The sequence below is a fragment of the Rutidosis leptorrhynchoides genome, chromosome 10 (genome assembly GCF_046630445.1).
Source record: "Rutidosis leptorrhynchoides isolate AG116_Rl617_1_P2 chromosome 10, CSIRO_AGI_Rlap_v1, whole genome shotgun sequence".
In the NCBI taxonomy this organism is placed as follows: domain Eukaryota; kingdom Viridiplantae; phylum Streptophyta; class Magnoliopsida; order Asterales; family Asteraceae; genus Rutidosis; species Rutidosis leptorrhynchoides.
The window spans coordinates 320,067,674-320,083,808 of NC_092342.1; positions in this window are offsets into that span (position 1 = coordinate 320,067,674).

Sequence of the window (16,135 nt, forward strand, 5' to 3'; positions counted from 1 at the left end):
TTTCATTGATCTTACTTCGATGTATCGTTTGTGTAGAAGGAGACCATGTTTACTTCAAAAATGCTCGAGGCTCAAGTTGAAGAACTCGTTAACCAACGTGTGACGGAAGCTCTTATAGCTGCAGGTTTTGATTGCACGATTGAGAAATACTGTCCCGGATGAGAGAGGATAAGGTGGGAAAATGAACTTCTAAACTTAAGGGTCATTGGAACTGATGTTGCTAGTTACACGAACCAGTTTCGGGAGCTATCGTTGCTTTGCCCACATTTGGTCCCATCAGCAGAAACAGCAATCGAGAGGTACATGTCGGGATTGCCGATGGAAGTGTTTGGTTTTGTCCTTTCCCATCAACCAAAGACAATACTCGGAGTCATCAACATGGTGATTAATAGGATGAAGCAAGTTAGCCGGTTGGAAGGAAAAGAGATGCCTGTTACAGGAAATGAAGTTAATGGGAAAAGGAAACGATGTGAGAATTATGCTGGAAGTCTCGCACAGAACCGAGGTGAGAAGCAAGAGATGCCCCGTAACTTCGAGAAAGGATCTTCATCCAACACGAATTACAAGGGAAAACTACCATTGTGCGAAAAATGTGGAAAGCACCACCGTAGGGGATGCAAAATGCTGGTTTGCATCAAGTGTCAAAAGAAGGGTCACCTGCCCCTAGATTGTAAGGTCAACACTAATAAAAATAGGTGTTTTATGTGTGGCGAAGCAGGCCATTACGCGAAGGACTGCCCGAGAAAGAGGAAAGATGGATCCACTCAAGGAACTGCAACCACCCATCACCCCGGTGGGACATGCAATGGCATTAACTCAGTTAAAGGTATGTTTTTCGCCCAGCTATCTTAATATTTACATTTTTGTTTGATACTGGCGCCGATAGAAGTTTTATATCTAAGGATATTTGTCACAATGTTAAGAATCATGTTTCTTCCTTAGATAACGTGTATTCCATAGAACTAGGAAATGGTAACTTGATGAGAGCTGATAAGATTTATCGTGATTGTACCTTGATGTTAGAGGGTAAGCCTTTTAGCATTGATGTGATACCTATTAAACTGGGAAGTTTTGACCTCGTGGTTGGAATGGACTGGTTAGCTGATAACAAAGCCGAGGTGGTCTGTGACTAAAAGGCTATTCGTATTCCTATTGCTGACGGTGAACCTATGATGATTTATGGTGAAAAGAATGGTTCACAATTACATCTCATTAACTGCTTGAAAGTCCAGAAGTATGTGAGAAAGGGATGTATCGCGTTCTTGGCTCATGTAAGCCAAATTTTACCAGAAGAAAAGAGACCCGAAGACGTTCCTATAGTTAAGGAATTTCTTGAAGTTTTTCCGGAGGAATTACCTGGTCTCCCACCGCATGGAGAAATTGAGTTTCAGATAGACTTAGTGCCAGGAGCGGTACCAGTGGCTCGCGCACCGTACAGACTCGCACCTCCAGAGCTTCAAGAGTTATCTAGTCAATTGCAAGAGTTATTAGACAAGGGATTTATTCGACCAAGTTCTTTGCCTTGGGGAGCTCTGGTCCTGTTGGTTAAGAAGAAGGATGGGTCGATGAGATTGTGTATCGACTACAGAGAATTGAACAAGTTGACAATCAAGAATCGGTATCCGCTACCGAGGATTGATGACTTATTTGATCAGCTACAGGGATCCAGTTGTTATTCGAAGATTGATTTGAGATCCGGGTATCACCAATTGAGAGTCAAAGAAGCTGATGTCCCGAAGACAACGTTTAGAACACGTTATGAACATTATGAGTTTACAGTGATGTCGTTTGGTTTGACGAACGTATCGGCAGTGTTCATGGACCTCATGAACCATGTGTGTAAGCCATACCTAGATAAATTCGTCATTGTGTTTATTGATGATATATTGGTGTACTCTAAGAACAGAGAAGAGCACGAGCAGCATCTACGTTCGATATTGACTATGCTTAGAGAAGAGCAGTTATATGCAAAGTTCTCTAAGTGTAACTTTTTGTTACCAGAAGTACAATTTTTTGGCCATGTTGTAGGGGCCAATGGAATACAGGTCGACCCAGCAAAGATTGAGTCGGTTAAGAATTGGGAAACTCCAAAGACGCCAATGCAGATTAGGCAATTTTTGGGTCTAGCTGGTTACTACAGGAGATTCATTGAAGGATTCTCTAAGATCGCCCGACTATTAACCGCGTTGACTCATAAGGGCAAGAAGTTTGAGTGGTCAGAACCGCAAGAGACTGCATTTCAGTTGTTGAAGGAGAAGTTAACAACTGCACCAGTATTGTCTCTACCCGAGGGAAGTGAAGATTTTTTTGTTTATTGTGATGCCTCACGTTAAGGAATGGGTTGCGTGCTTATGCAATGAAACAAGGTTATTGCTTATGGATCGCGTCAGTTAAAGATTCACGAGCAGAACTACACTACGCACGACCTTGAGTTATGAGCTGTTGTCTTTGCACTTAAAATGTGGAGACACTACCTGTTTAGAACCAAGTTCACTATCTTCACTGACTATAAGAGTTTACAGCACATATTCGATCAGAAACAGCTCAACATGAGACAAGGACGTTGGATGGAACTACTTAACGATTATAACTGCAAACTTCAATACCATCCGGGCAAGGCGAATGTTGTGGCGGATGCCTTAAGCATTAAGGATCGAGAGAAACCTCTTAGGGTTAAAGAGCTTAACATAGTTGTCCGTACGAATCTCACATAACAAATCCGCGAAGCACAACAAGAAGCCATGAAACACGAAAATGTCGATGTTGAATTTCTCAGAGGAATGGATAAGAAGTTTGACATCAAGGAGGACAGAACACGGTACTTTTCTAACCGAATTTGGGTACCAAAGTTTGGTGGATTGAGAGAACTAGTGTTGGAGGAAGCACACAAGTTGAGATACTCAATTCATCCGGGATCAGATAAAATGTACCAAGATTTGAAGGCGTTTTATTGGTGGCCAAATTTAAAAGCTGACATTGCTACCTATGTCGGGAAGTGCTTGACTTGCGCTAAAATCAAGGCTGAACATCAGAAGCCATCAGGATTATTAACTCAACCAGAGATTCCTCAGTGGAAGTGGGAAGGTATTTCCATGGACTTCATTACGAAACTACCAAGAACGGCGGGAGGTCACGATACTATTTGGGTTATCATGGATCGTCTCACTAATTCCGCACACTTCTTACTGATAAGGGAAACTAGTAAAATGGAGAAGTTGGCTCAGATCTACATTAAGGAAGTCGTCTCTAGGCATGGAGCGCCTATATCTATTATATCCGACCACGACAGCAGATTTACTTCCAGGTTTTGGCAATCATTACAGAAAGCAATGGGGACCCGTCTAGATATGAGTACAGCATATCACCCCCAGACGGATGGCCAGAGCGAAGGAACTATTCAGACTTTTGAGGACATGTTGAGGGAGTGTGTCATTGATTTTGGAAACGGATGGGATAAGTATTTACCACTGGCTGAGTTCTCATACAATAACAGCTACCATGCGAGCATTAAAGCTGCACCTTTCGAAGCGTTGTATGGAAGGAAGTGTAGATCTCCCGTTTGTTGGAGCGAATTGGGATATAGTCAATTGACAGGTCCTGAGATTATTTCAGAGACAACTGAGAAAGTCCTACAGATTCAGGAATGACTGAGAATGGCTCGAAGTCGTCAAAAGAGTTACGTCGATGTTAGACGGAAGGACATAGAGTTCCAAGTTGGTGACACGGTTATGCTTAAGGTATCACCTTGGAAGGGTGTTGTACGATTTGGGAAACGAGGTAAACTGAGTCCTAGATATGTTGGACCATTTGATATAACTGAAAAAGTTGGACCAGTAGCATACAGATTGGAATTGCCACAAGCACTCAGCGGTATTCATGACGTTTTCCATGTATCCAATCTAAAGAAGTGCCTAGCCGATGATAATTTGATTATTCCTTTAGAGGAACTACGTATCGATGACAAACTTCATTTCATTGAGGAACCTATTGAAATCTTGGGCCGTGAGGTCAAACAGTTGAAACAAAGCAGAATTCCTATCGTTAAAGTTTAGTGGAATGCGAGAAGAGGACCAGAGTTCACATGGGAGCGTGAAGACCAGATGAGGCTGAAATATCCGCAATTGTTTCCCGAGGAAACAACTTCAGCGGACGATCACTAAAATTTTGGAACAAAATTTTCAATAACATGTGGGTAATGTAACAACCCTGATTTTTCCGTTACTTCATTTAACCTTCCGTTAGTTTATTTAACGGCGATTATTTAACTTTTATGTGTTTATGTGTAATAAATGCATACTTGATCTTCGTAAGGTTACAATAATTAATATGGGTTGATATTAATTCAAATAAATATTTCGGATAATGAAATACGATAAAAATGATACGATTTTGATAATAGCTTTTAGAGCAACGAAACGCTCGGTTTTATTTTAATAATTAATTTTATTAATTATTAACTTTTTAAAATATTTAATTTATTGGGTTTTTAATAAATTAAGCGATTGATTGCGTTTAACGATCGGGTTAGCGTTCCGGGCCTTCGGTACGACTAAACGACACTTAAAACGGACCACGATTACACGGAATTGCAAAACACGAGCCCGGGAATACCCCATGGGCCATGTTCGGCCGACCCCACTCCCCTCACCCCTTTTATTTTAATTTTTGTAACTTTAGGGACTTATGTGTTAATTGTGAATTTAGGGCTTGATATAAATTAGAAGGTAAACCTAAATTTGGCATAACCCTCACAAGAAAAAAACTGCATTCGATCTCTTCTCCCTCCCTCTTGATCGTCGACCATCACCATCACCACCACACCTTCATCTTTCAAAATTAGCAAAAGTGTTCTACACGAATCGCGTTCATCTCCTCGTTCTCTATCCATTGGTATAAACAATTTTGTGATCTAAGGTATATTTACATGAACCCTAATTCTTAAAAATCTGATTTTTATGAGAGTTTCATAGTTATGTTGCCAATTGCTCAAGTCTATACGCGTACGTGTTAATTGTTATCGTTATTTTGATTGTTTGATGCGCTAGGGTTTAAAAACGAATTTGTTTTTGCATGATCAGAAAAATTAAGTTTTTCAAATGTTAATTATTATGTTATAATCAGATTCCTTCCGAAAAACTATTGAGTTTAGGCTTTGGATTCACTCGATTTCGTTTCCGTATGATTAAGTTATGTCAATTTGAATTATCGTTGTGTTTTTGTTGCTTGATCAGAAATCTGGTATTGATATACAACTAATTGGCATGTGAAACTTATACCACTGGAAAGTTAATTTAAAAACACTCAATTTAGACTAGGATATCATGTCGTTTGCTTATGTATAGCCCGAGATATGCTTGAATTAGTGTAAACGTAGTTTTATACAGCACTTGCATGAAAATAACCTTGTATAATATTATGTGTTAACTTCTGTGATTAAAGCTTTGCATATTTAAAATGTAAACAAAATGTACTTCACTTTTCATGTGGATATCATAGGCTAATTGTATCTAGATCTTCGGATAATCGCGTGCGAATGTGACTAACTAAATGAGAATCGAATCTGTAACTTGCTCACGGTTTTGTACTCTGTGGATTGTGTGTATTGCATGAGCATGTATGCTTCTGGAAAATGAAACTTAACATGATATGTGACTTATTTTTAGTTTATGTCAATCTCTGAAACCTTATGCATTTGGCACAATAGAGCCATACTTTATGTAAATTCTGATTTGAGCTGGAAACTGAGTGATCAATTTGCACGAATAAACTGTACAAATTGGCTAAACAAAAGTTTCTAGATTTTTTATATCTGTTACTTTGACTTGTCCTTGAACTATGGCCACTGGTCTTGTATCAATTTCATGTTCCTAACTCTGGTTATAGCCAAAATGAAATCAGTGCGTGGTCAGAAACTGACTTGGCAAACCCCAAATGTATCCCTTCTGATTCCTGACTTTTAATTGTCGTATGAGTCCCTGGCTAGACTTTTTGGAATCAATTTCAAGTATATTTATGATCTGGAGTTTGTCATGTTTACTTGAATTTTGTACTATGAGATAATGTGCTAAGTATGCTACGTGTTCATGAACTTTGTGCATAACGATAAACTGAAATTGTGAAAATGATCATTCATGACCTAAAACGTATTGTTTGACTTAGGTTTGACATGTTGACCAATATTTGACATGAACCTACTGATGTTGCCTTTATTTGACCACATTGACCAAGTTTGACTTTTGGTTTGACTTCGGTTGACTTTGTTTGACTTGCATGATATAGTTGACTTTTACTTTGAAACGCATCGAGTCGAGCAATAAGACAACGTACACTATGAAACCACACTTATTTAAGATACATATATTTACCAACCTAAATACGTATACTTAGGTTGCATTACTCGGCTATAAACCGTACAAGTTAATTGTCCACTTTTCAATCCGAGCTTTATTCAAAGGTGAGTCTACAGTCCCGCTTTTTACATGTTTTCAGGGATGAGAATACACGCTGTTATACTTACTTTTTCAAATGCTTTTGTATTGAAATGAGTACTATATATGCATATTGAGTTTGTTCAAAAAGCCTCTAGCTTGAATACTTTTAATACCATCGGTGTAAGCACAATTTAGATGGACGGATCCGTTAGGTTGACAACCTCACCCACTATAAAAACTGTGGTGCATTTACTTTGAACATTAAATACATTTGAACAAGTGTATAACATTTTACGAGGTAAGGAGGGTATAGTGGCTTCTATACTCGGGTCATTGCTGGTATTCAGGTGCTCATATTATGCAAACGTTTTACAACTTTGGTTGTACTTGTAAAATCTCGTGGCCAAGGAAATTAAACTATTTTTCTGATAACTGCATTTCAGATACTGTTATACTTTTATACCTGTAGATTCACCAACATTATTTGTTGACCTGTTTTTGCGTGTTTTTATTCTCATGTCCTTAAGAGGTAGGCTTCCGCTGTGTTTGCTGCATGACTGACCGTGGAGTCAGCATTTGATTTTAAAGAACATTATTTACGTTCGCATTTAAAACTTTTATACTGTTTAAATACTGTTGGCTTGTGGTTACGATCACAACAGTGTTTCTATTTTGGGATTATTGACTTATGCTTTTGAAAGTTAATTTTTAATAAAATTAAATGTGATTGCTTTAAACGTCTCATATAGAGGGCGTAACTGTTAACTGTGGGACCTGGATTAACGCGCCGTCAGATGGAAATTTGGCGGGGTGGTATAGGTACACTGCCTATAAGTGTTGTAGCAAGGTTTAGGTATATGCATTCAGTAAATAAATAAATAACTTGTGTAAAATTATATCGTATTTAATAGTATTTCGTAGTAAAATATAATTTATTTCGTACTACACCTCGCACACATCAATCATTCTAATAGAGAACAAGGAGCGAGACTCACTGAAGGTGTCTTCCCATTGGAGTTCATCTAGATGACGAAAATGATATTTTATTTATTTTAATGTTCTTTTTAAACGTTTTGAATTTGTTTCATATTATTATTTTTGTTAAAGCATGACTGAACATGGTATAAATAGTTTTAAGACCTATTATTTCTCTCACATTGTAATTATGTATAACGCATATAATTTTGAAACTAATATCACTTCACTAAGTACTAATTTTAACTTAATAATATGCGGCGCCTAATGTAGTATTATTTGGCGGCGCATAATTTTTGGTATCATATTGTGCTGAAATTTCTAAGATCACCCTAAAAGAGAACAAGGAGCGAGACTCACTGAAGGTGTCTTGCCATAAAAGAGAACAAGGAGCGAGACTCACTGAAGGTGTCTTGCCATTAGAACTCATCTAGATGACGAAAATGATATTTTATTCATTTTGAAATTCTTTTTAAACATTTTGAATTTGTTTCATATTAATTATTTTTGTTTAAACATGACTGAGCATGCAATAAATAGTTTTAAGGCTTAATATTTCTCTCACATTGTAATTATTTATAACACCTACAATTTTGAAACTAATATCACTTTACTAAGTACTAATTTTAACTCATTAATATACGGCGCCAAATGTTGTATCATTTGGCGGAGCATAATTTTCGGTTTCAGATTGTGCTGAACTTCCAAAAATCATCCTAAAAGAGAACAAGGAGCGAGACTCACTGAAGGTGTCTTGCCATTAGAGTTCATTTATATGACGAAAATGATATTTTATTCATTTTAATGTTCTTTTTAAACGTTTTGAATTTTTATCATATTATTATTTTTGTTAAAGCACGATTTAGCTTGGTATAAATAGTTTTAAGGCCTATTATTTCTCTCAGATTGTAATTATGTATAACGCATAAAAATTTGAAACTAATACCACTTCACTAAGTACAAATCTTAACTCATTAATATGCGCCGCCAAATGTAGTATCATTTGGTGGCGCAAAATTTTCGGTTTCAGATTGTACTGAAATTCCTAAGATCACCCTAAAATAGAACAACGAGTGAAACTTCCTGATGGTGTCTTGCCATTAGAGTTCATCTAGATAACGAAAATGATATTTTATGCTTTTTATTTTTAAACGTTTTGAATTTCTTTCATATTATTATTTTTGTTAAAGCATGGCTTAGCATGGTATAAATAGTTTTAAGGCATATTATTTCTCTCACATTGTAATAATGTATAATGTATATAATTTTGAAACTAATATCACTTCACTAAGTACAAATTTTAACTCATTAATACGCGCCGCCAAATCTAGTATCATTTGGCGGCGCATTATTTTCGGTTTCAGATTGTGCTGAAATTCCAAAGATCGCCCTAAAAAGAACAAGGAGCGAGACTCACCGAAGCTGTCTTGCCATTAGAGTTCGTATAGATGACAAAAATTATATTTTATTCATTTTAATGTTCTTTTAAATGTTTTGAATTTCTATCATATTATTATTTTTGTTAAAGCATGACTTAGCATGGTATAAATAATTTTAAGGCCTTTTATTTCTCTCACATTGTAATTATGTATAACGGATTTAATTTTCAAACTAATATCACTTCACTAAGTACAAATTTTTAAGTCATTAATATGCGCCGCCAAATGTAGTATCATTTGGCGGCGCAATATTTTCGGTTTTTAGATTGTGATCAAATTCCTAAAATCACCCTAAAAGAGAACAAGGAGCGAGACTCATTGAAGGTGTCTTGCCATTAGAGTTCGTCTAGATGACGAAAATGATATTTTATTTATTTTAATATCCTTTTTAAAAGTTTTGAATTTCTATCATATTATTATTTTTGTTAAAGCAGGACTTAGTATGGTACAAATAATTTTAAGGCTTATTATTTCTTTCACATTGTAGTTATCTATAACGCATATAATTTTGAAACTAATATCACTTCAGTAAGTACAAATTTTAACTCATTAATATGCGCCGCCAAATGTATTGTCATTTGTCGGCGCATAAGTTTCTGTTTCAGATTGTGCTGAAATTCCTAAGATCACCCTAAAAGAGAACAAGGAGCGAGAATCCCTGATGATGTCTTGCCATTAGAGTTCGTCTAGACGACGAAAATGATATTTTATTTATTTTAATGTTCTTTTTAAACGTTTTAAATTTTTAATATATTATTATTTTTTATAAAGCATGACTTAGAATGGTACAAATAGTTTTTAGGCTTATTATTTCTCTCACATTGTAATTATGTATAACACATATAATTTCGAAACAAATATCATTTCACTAAGTACAAATTTTAACCCATTAATATGCGCGGCTAAATGTAGTATTATTTCGCGGCGCCTAATTTTCGATTTTTGATTGTACTGAAATTCCTAAGATCACCCTAAAAAGGAACAAGGAGCGAGACTCACTGAAGGTATCTTGCCATTAGAATTCATCTATATAACGAAAATGATATTTAATTTATTTTAATGTTCTTTTTTAAACGTTTTGAATTTTTAAAATATTATTATTTTTGTTAAAGCATGACTTAAAATGGTACAAATAGTTTCAAAGCCTATTATTTCTCTCACATTGTAATTATGTATAACACGTATAATTTTGAACAAATATTTTTTCACTAATTACAAATTTTAAATTATTAATATGCGCCGCCAAATGTAATATCATTTGGCGGCACATAATTTTTTTGTTTCAGATTGTGTTAAAATTCCTAAGATCACCCTAAAAGAGAACATGGAGAAAGACTCCTTGAAGGTGTCTTGCCATTAGAGTTTGTCTAGATGACGAAAATGATATTTTATTCATTTTAATATTTTTAAAAACGTTTTGAATTTCTATCATATTATTATTTTTGTTAAGCATGACTTAGCATGGTATAAATAGTTTTAAGGCCTATTATTTCTCTCACATTGTAATTATGTATAACACATATAATTTTGTAACTAATATCACTTCACTAAGTACAAATTTTAACTAATTAATATGCGCCGCCAAATTTATTGTTATTTGGCGACGCCTAATTTTTGATTTCAGATTATGCAGAAATTCCTAAGATAACCCTAAAAGAGAACAAGGAGCAAGACTCCCTGATGGTGCCCTGCCATTTGAGTTCGTCTAGATGACGAAAATGATTTTTATTCATTTTAATGTTATTTTAAAACGTTTTAAATTTTTAATTTATTATTATTTTTGTTCGAGCATGACTTAGTATGGTACAAATAGTTTTAAGGCCTATTATTTCTCTCACGTTGTAAATAGGTATCATGCATATAATTTTGAAATTAATATCACTTCACTAAGTATAAATTTTAACTCATTAATATGCGCCGCCAAATGTATAGTCATTTGGCGACGCCTAATTTTCGGTTTCAGATTATGCTGAAATTCCTAAGATAACCCTAAAAGAGAAAGAGGAGCAAGACTTCCTGATGGTGTCTTGCCATTTGAGTTCGTCTAGATGACGAAAATGTTTTTTATTCATGTTAATGTTATTTTAAAATGTTTTAAATTTTTAATATATTATTATTTTTGTTAAAGCATGACTTAGTATGGTACAAATAGTTTTAATGCCTATTATTTCTCTCACATTAAAATTATGTATAACGTATATAATTTTGAAACTAATATCACTTCACTAAGTACAAATTTTAACTCATTAATATGCGCCGCCAAATGTAGTATCATTTGGAGGCGCATAATTTTTGATTTCAGATTGTGCTGAAATTTCTAAGATCACCCTAAAAGAGAACAAGGATAAAGACTCCTTGAAGGTGTATTGCCATTAGAGTTCATCTTGATGACGAAAATAATATTTTATTCATTTTAATGTTCTTTTTAAACGCTTTGAATTTCTATCATATTCTTATTTTTGTTAAACCATGACTTAGCATGGTATAAATAGTTTTAAGGCTTATTATTTCTCACATTGTAATTATGTATGACACATATAATTTTAAAACTAATATTACTTCTCTAAGTACAAACTTTAACTCATTAATATGCACCGCCAAATGTTATAACATTTGCTGGCGCATAATTTTCGGTTTCATATTGAGCCTAAATTTCTAAGATCACCCTAAAAGAGAACAAGGAGCATTATTCCCTGAAGGTGTCTTTCAATTGGAGTTCGTCTAGATGATGAAAAAAATATTTTATTTATTTTAATATTCTATTTAAACGTTTTGAATTTCTATCATATTATTATTATCGTTAAATCATGACTTAACATCGTATAAATAGTTTTAAGACCTATAATTTCTCTCACATTGTAATTATGTATAACGCAAATAATTTTGAAACTAATATCACTTCAATAAGTACAAATTTTATTTCATTTATATGCGCCGCCAAATTTAGTATTATTTGGCAGCGCATTAATTTTTGTTTCTGATTGTGCTGAAATTCTTAAGATCACCCTAAAAGAAAACAAGGAACTAGACTCCATGAAGGTGTCTTGCCATTAGAGTTTGTGTAGATAACGAAAATGATATTTTATTCATTTTAATGTTCTTTTTAAACGATTTGAATTTTTATCATATTATTACTTTTCTTAAAGCATTACTCAGCATGGTATAAATAGTTTTAAGGCCTATTATTCCTCTCACATTGTAATTATGTATAACGCATATAATTTGGAAACTAATATCACTTCACTAAATAAAAATTTTAACTCACTAATATGCGCCACCAAATTGATTAACATTTGGCGGCGCATAATTTTCGGCTTTAGATTGTGCTGAAATTCTCAAGATCACCCTAAAAGAAAACAATGAGCAAGACTCCATGAAGGTGTCTCACCATTAGAGTTCTTCTAGATGACAGAAATGATATTTTATTCATTTTAATGTTCTATTTAAACGTTTTAAATTTCTATCATATTATTATTTTTGTTTAAGCATGACTTAGAATGGTATAAATAGTTTTAACGCCAAATATTTCTCTCACATTGTAATTATGTATAACGCATATAATTTTGAAAATAATATCACTTCATTAAGTAAAAAATATGCGCCGCAAAATGTAGTATCATTTGGCGGCGCATAATTTTCGGTTTCAGATTATGCTGAAATTTCTAAGATCAACCTAAAAGAGAAGAAGGAGGAAGACTCCAAGAAGGTGCTTTGCCAGTCGAGGTCGTCCAGACGACGAAAATGGTATTTTACTCTTTTTAATGTTATTTTAAACATTTTGGATTTCAACCATATTACTTTTTTGTTTAAGCATGACTTATCACGGTATAAATAGCTTTAAGACTACTATTTCACTCACATTGTAATTATCTATAACACATATACTTTTGAAACTAATATCACTTCACTAAATACAAATTTGAACTCATTAATATGCGCCGCCAAATGGAGTAACATTTTGCGGCGCATAGTTTTCGTATTCAGAATGTGCTGAAATTCCTAAGATCACCCTAAAAGAGACCAAGGAGCAAGACTTCCTGAAGGTGTCTTGCCATTCGAGGTCGCCTGGATGACGAAAATGGTATTTTACTCATTTTAATGTTCTTTTTAAACGATTTGAATTTCTTTCGTATTATTATTTTTTTAAGCTTGATTTAGCATGGTACAAATAATTTTAAGACCAATTATTTCACTCATATTGTAATTATATATAATGCATATAATTTTCAAACTCATATCACTTCGCTAAATACAAATTTTAACTCATTAATATGCTTCACCAAATGGAGTAACATTTGACCGTGCATAATTTTTTGTTTTAGATTGTGCTGAAATTCCTAAGATCATCCTAAAAGAGAAGAAGAAGCAAGACTCCCTAAAGGTGTCTTTCCAGTTGAGGTCGTCAAAATGACGAAAATAGTATTTTACTCCTTTTAATTTTCTTTTTAAATGTTTTGAATTTCTATCATATTATTATTTTGTTTAAGCATCACTTAGCATGGTATAAATAATCTAAAGGCCTATTATTTCACTCACATTGTAATTATGTGTAGCGCATATACTTTTGAAACTAATATCACTTCACTAAACACAAATTTGGACTCATTAATATGCGCCACTAAATGGAGTAACATTTTGCGACGCATAGTTTTAGGTTTCAGATTGTGCTGAATTTTCTAAGATCACCTTAAATGAGACCAAGGAGCAAGATTCCCTGAAGGTGTCTTGCCATTCAAGGTCGTCTAGATGACGAAAATGGTTTTTTACTCATTTTAATATTCTTTTTAAACGTTTTGAATTTCTATCATATTATTATTTTGTTTAAACATGACTTAGCATGGTATAAATAGTTTTAGGGCCTATTATTTCACTCACATTGTAATTAAGTATAACACGTATAATTTTAATGCGCCGCCAAATGGAGTAACATTTGGCGGAGCATAATTTTCAGAATGTGCTGAAATTCCTAAGATCACCCTAAAAGAGACCAAGGAGCAAGACTTCCTGAAGGTGTCTTGCCATTCGAGGTCGCCTGGATGACGAAAATGGTATTTTACTCATTTTAATGTTCTTTTTAAACGATTTGAATTTCTTTCGTATTATTATTTTTTTAAGCTTGATTTAGCATGGTACAAATAATTTTAAGACCAATTATTTCACTCATATTGTAATTATATATAATGCATATAATTTTCAAACTCATATCACTTCGCTAAATACAAATTTTAACTCATTAATATGCTTCACCAAATGGAGTAACATTTGACCGTGCATAATTTTTTGTTTTAGATTGTGCTGAAATTCCTAAGATCATCCTAAAAGAGAAGAAGAAGCAAGACTCCCTAAAGGTGTCTTTCCAGTTGAGGTCGTCAAAATGACGAAAATAGTATTTTACTCCTTTTAATTTTCTTTTTAAATGTTTTGAATTTCTATCATATTATTATTTTGTTTAAGCATCACTTAGCATGGTATAAATAATCTAAAGGCCTATTATTTCACTCACATTGTAATTATGTGTAGCGCATATACTTTTGAAACTAATATCACTTCACTAAACACAAATTTGGACTCATTAATATGCGCCACTAAATGGAGTAACATTTTGCGACGCATAGTTTTAGGTTTCAGATTGTGCTGAATTTTCTAAGATCACCTTAAATGAGACCAAGGAGCAAGATTCCCTGAAGGTGTCTTGCCATTCAAGGTCGTCTAGATGACGAAAATGGTTTTTTACTCATTTTAATATTCTTTTTAAACGTTTTGAATTTCTATCATATTATTATTTTGTTTAAACATGACTTAGCATGGTATAAATAGTTTTAGGGCCTATTATTTCACTCACATTGTAATTAAGTATAACACGTATAATTTTAAAAATAATATCACTTCATTAAATACAAATTTTAAGTCATTAATATGCGCCGCCAAATGGAGTAATATTTGGCGGAGCATAATTTTCGGTTTCAGATTGTGCTGAAATTTCAAAGATCACCCTAAAAGAGAACATGGAGTAACACTCCCTGAAAGTCTCTTGTCATTCGAGGTCGTATAGATGATGGAAATGGTATTTTACTCATTTCTAATGTTCTTTTTAAATATTTGAATTTCTTTCATTTTTTTTTTGTTTAAGCATGACTCGCATTGTAATTATGTATAACGCATATAATTGTGACTCTAATATCACTTCACAAAATACAAATTAAAACTCATTAAGATGCGCCGCCAAATGAAGCAACATTTAGCGGCGCAAAATTTTCGATTTCAGATTGTGCTGAAATTCCAAAAATCACCCTAAAGAGAACAAGGAGCAAGACGCCCTTAAGGTTCTTTGCCATTCGATGTCGTCCAGACGACAAAAATGATATTTTACTCATTTTAATGTTCCTTTTACACGTTTTGAATTTCTTTCATATTATTATTTTTGTTTAAACATAACTTAGCATGGTATATATAGTTTTATAGCCTATTATTTCACTCACATTGTAATTATGTATAACGCATATAATTTTGACACTATATTACTTCACTAAATACAAATTTTAACTCATTAATATGAGCCGTCAAATGGAGTAACATTTGGCGGCGCATAATTTTCGGTTTAAGATTGTGCTGAAATTCCTAGATCACCCTAAAAGAGAACAAGGAGCAAGATTCCCTGAAGGTCTTTTGCCAGTCAAGGTCGTCTAGACGACGAAAATGGTATTTTAATCTTTTTAATGTTCTTTTTAAACGTTTTGAATTTGTATCATATTATTATTTTTCTTTAAACATTACTTAGCATGGTATAAATAGTTTTTAGTCCTATTATTTAACTCACAGTTTAATTATGTATATAGCATATAGTTTTGAAACTAATATTACTTCGCTATATACATATTTTAACTCATTAATAGGCGACGCCAAGTAGATAACATTTGGCGGTGCATAATTTTCGGTTTCAGATTGTGCTAAAATTCCTAAGTTCACCCTAAAAGATACCAAGAAGCAAGACTCAGTGAAGTTGTCTTGCCATTCGAGGTCGTCTCGATGACGAAAATGGTATTTTACTCATTTTGATGTTCTTTTTAAACGATTTGAATTTCTTTAATATTATTATTTTTGTTTAAGCATGACTTAGCATTGGAATAAATAGTTTTAAAGCCTATTATTTCACTCATATTTTAATTATGTATAACGCGTATAATTTTGAAACTAATATCACTTCACTAGATACAAATTTTAATTCATTAATATGCGCCGCCAAATTGAGTAATATTTGGCTGCGCATATTTTTTGATTTCAAATTGTGCT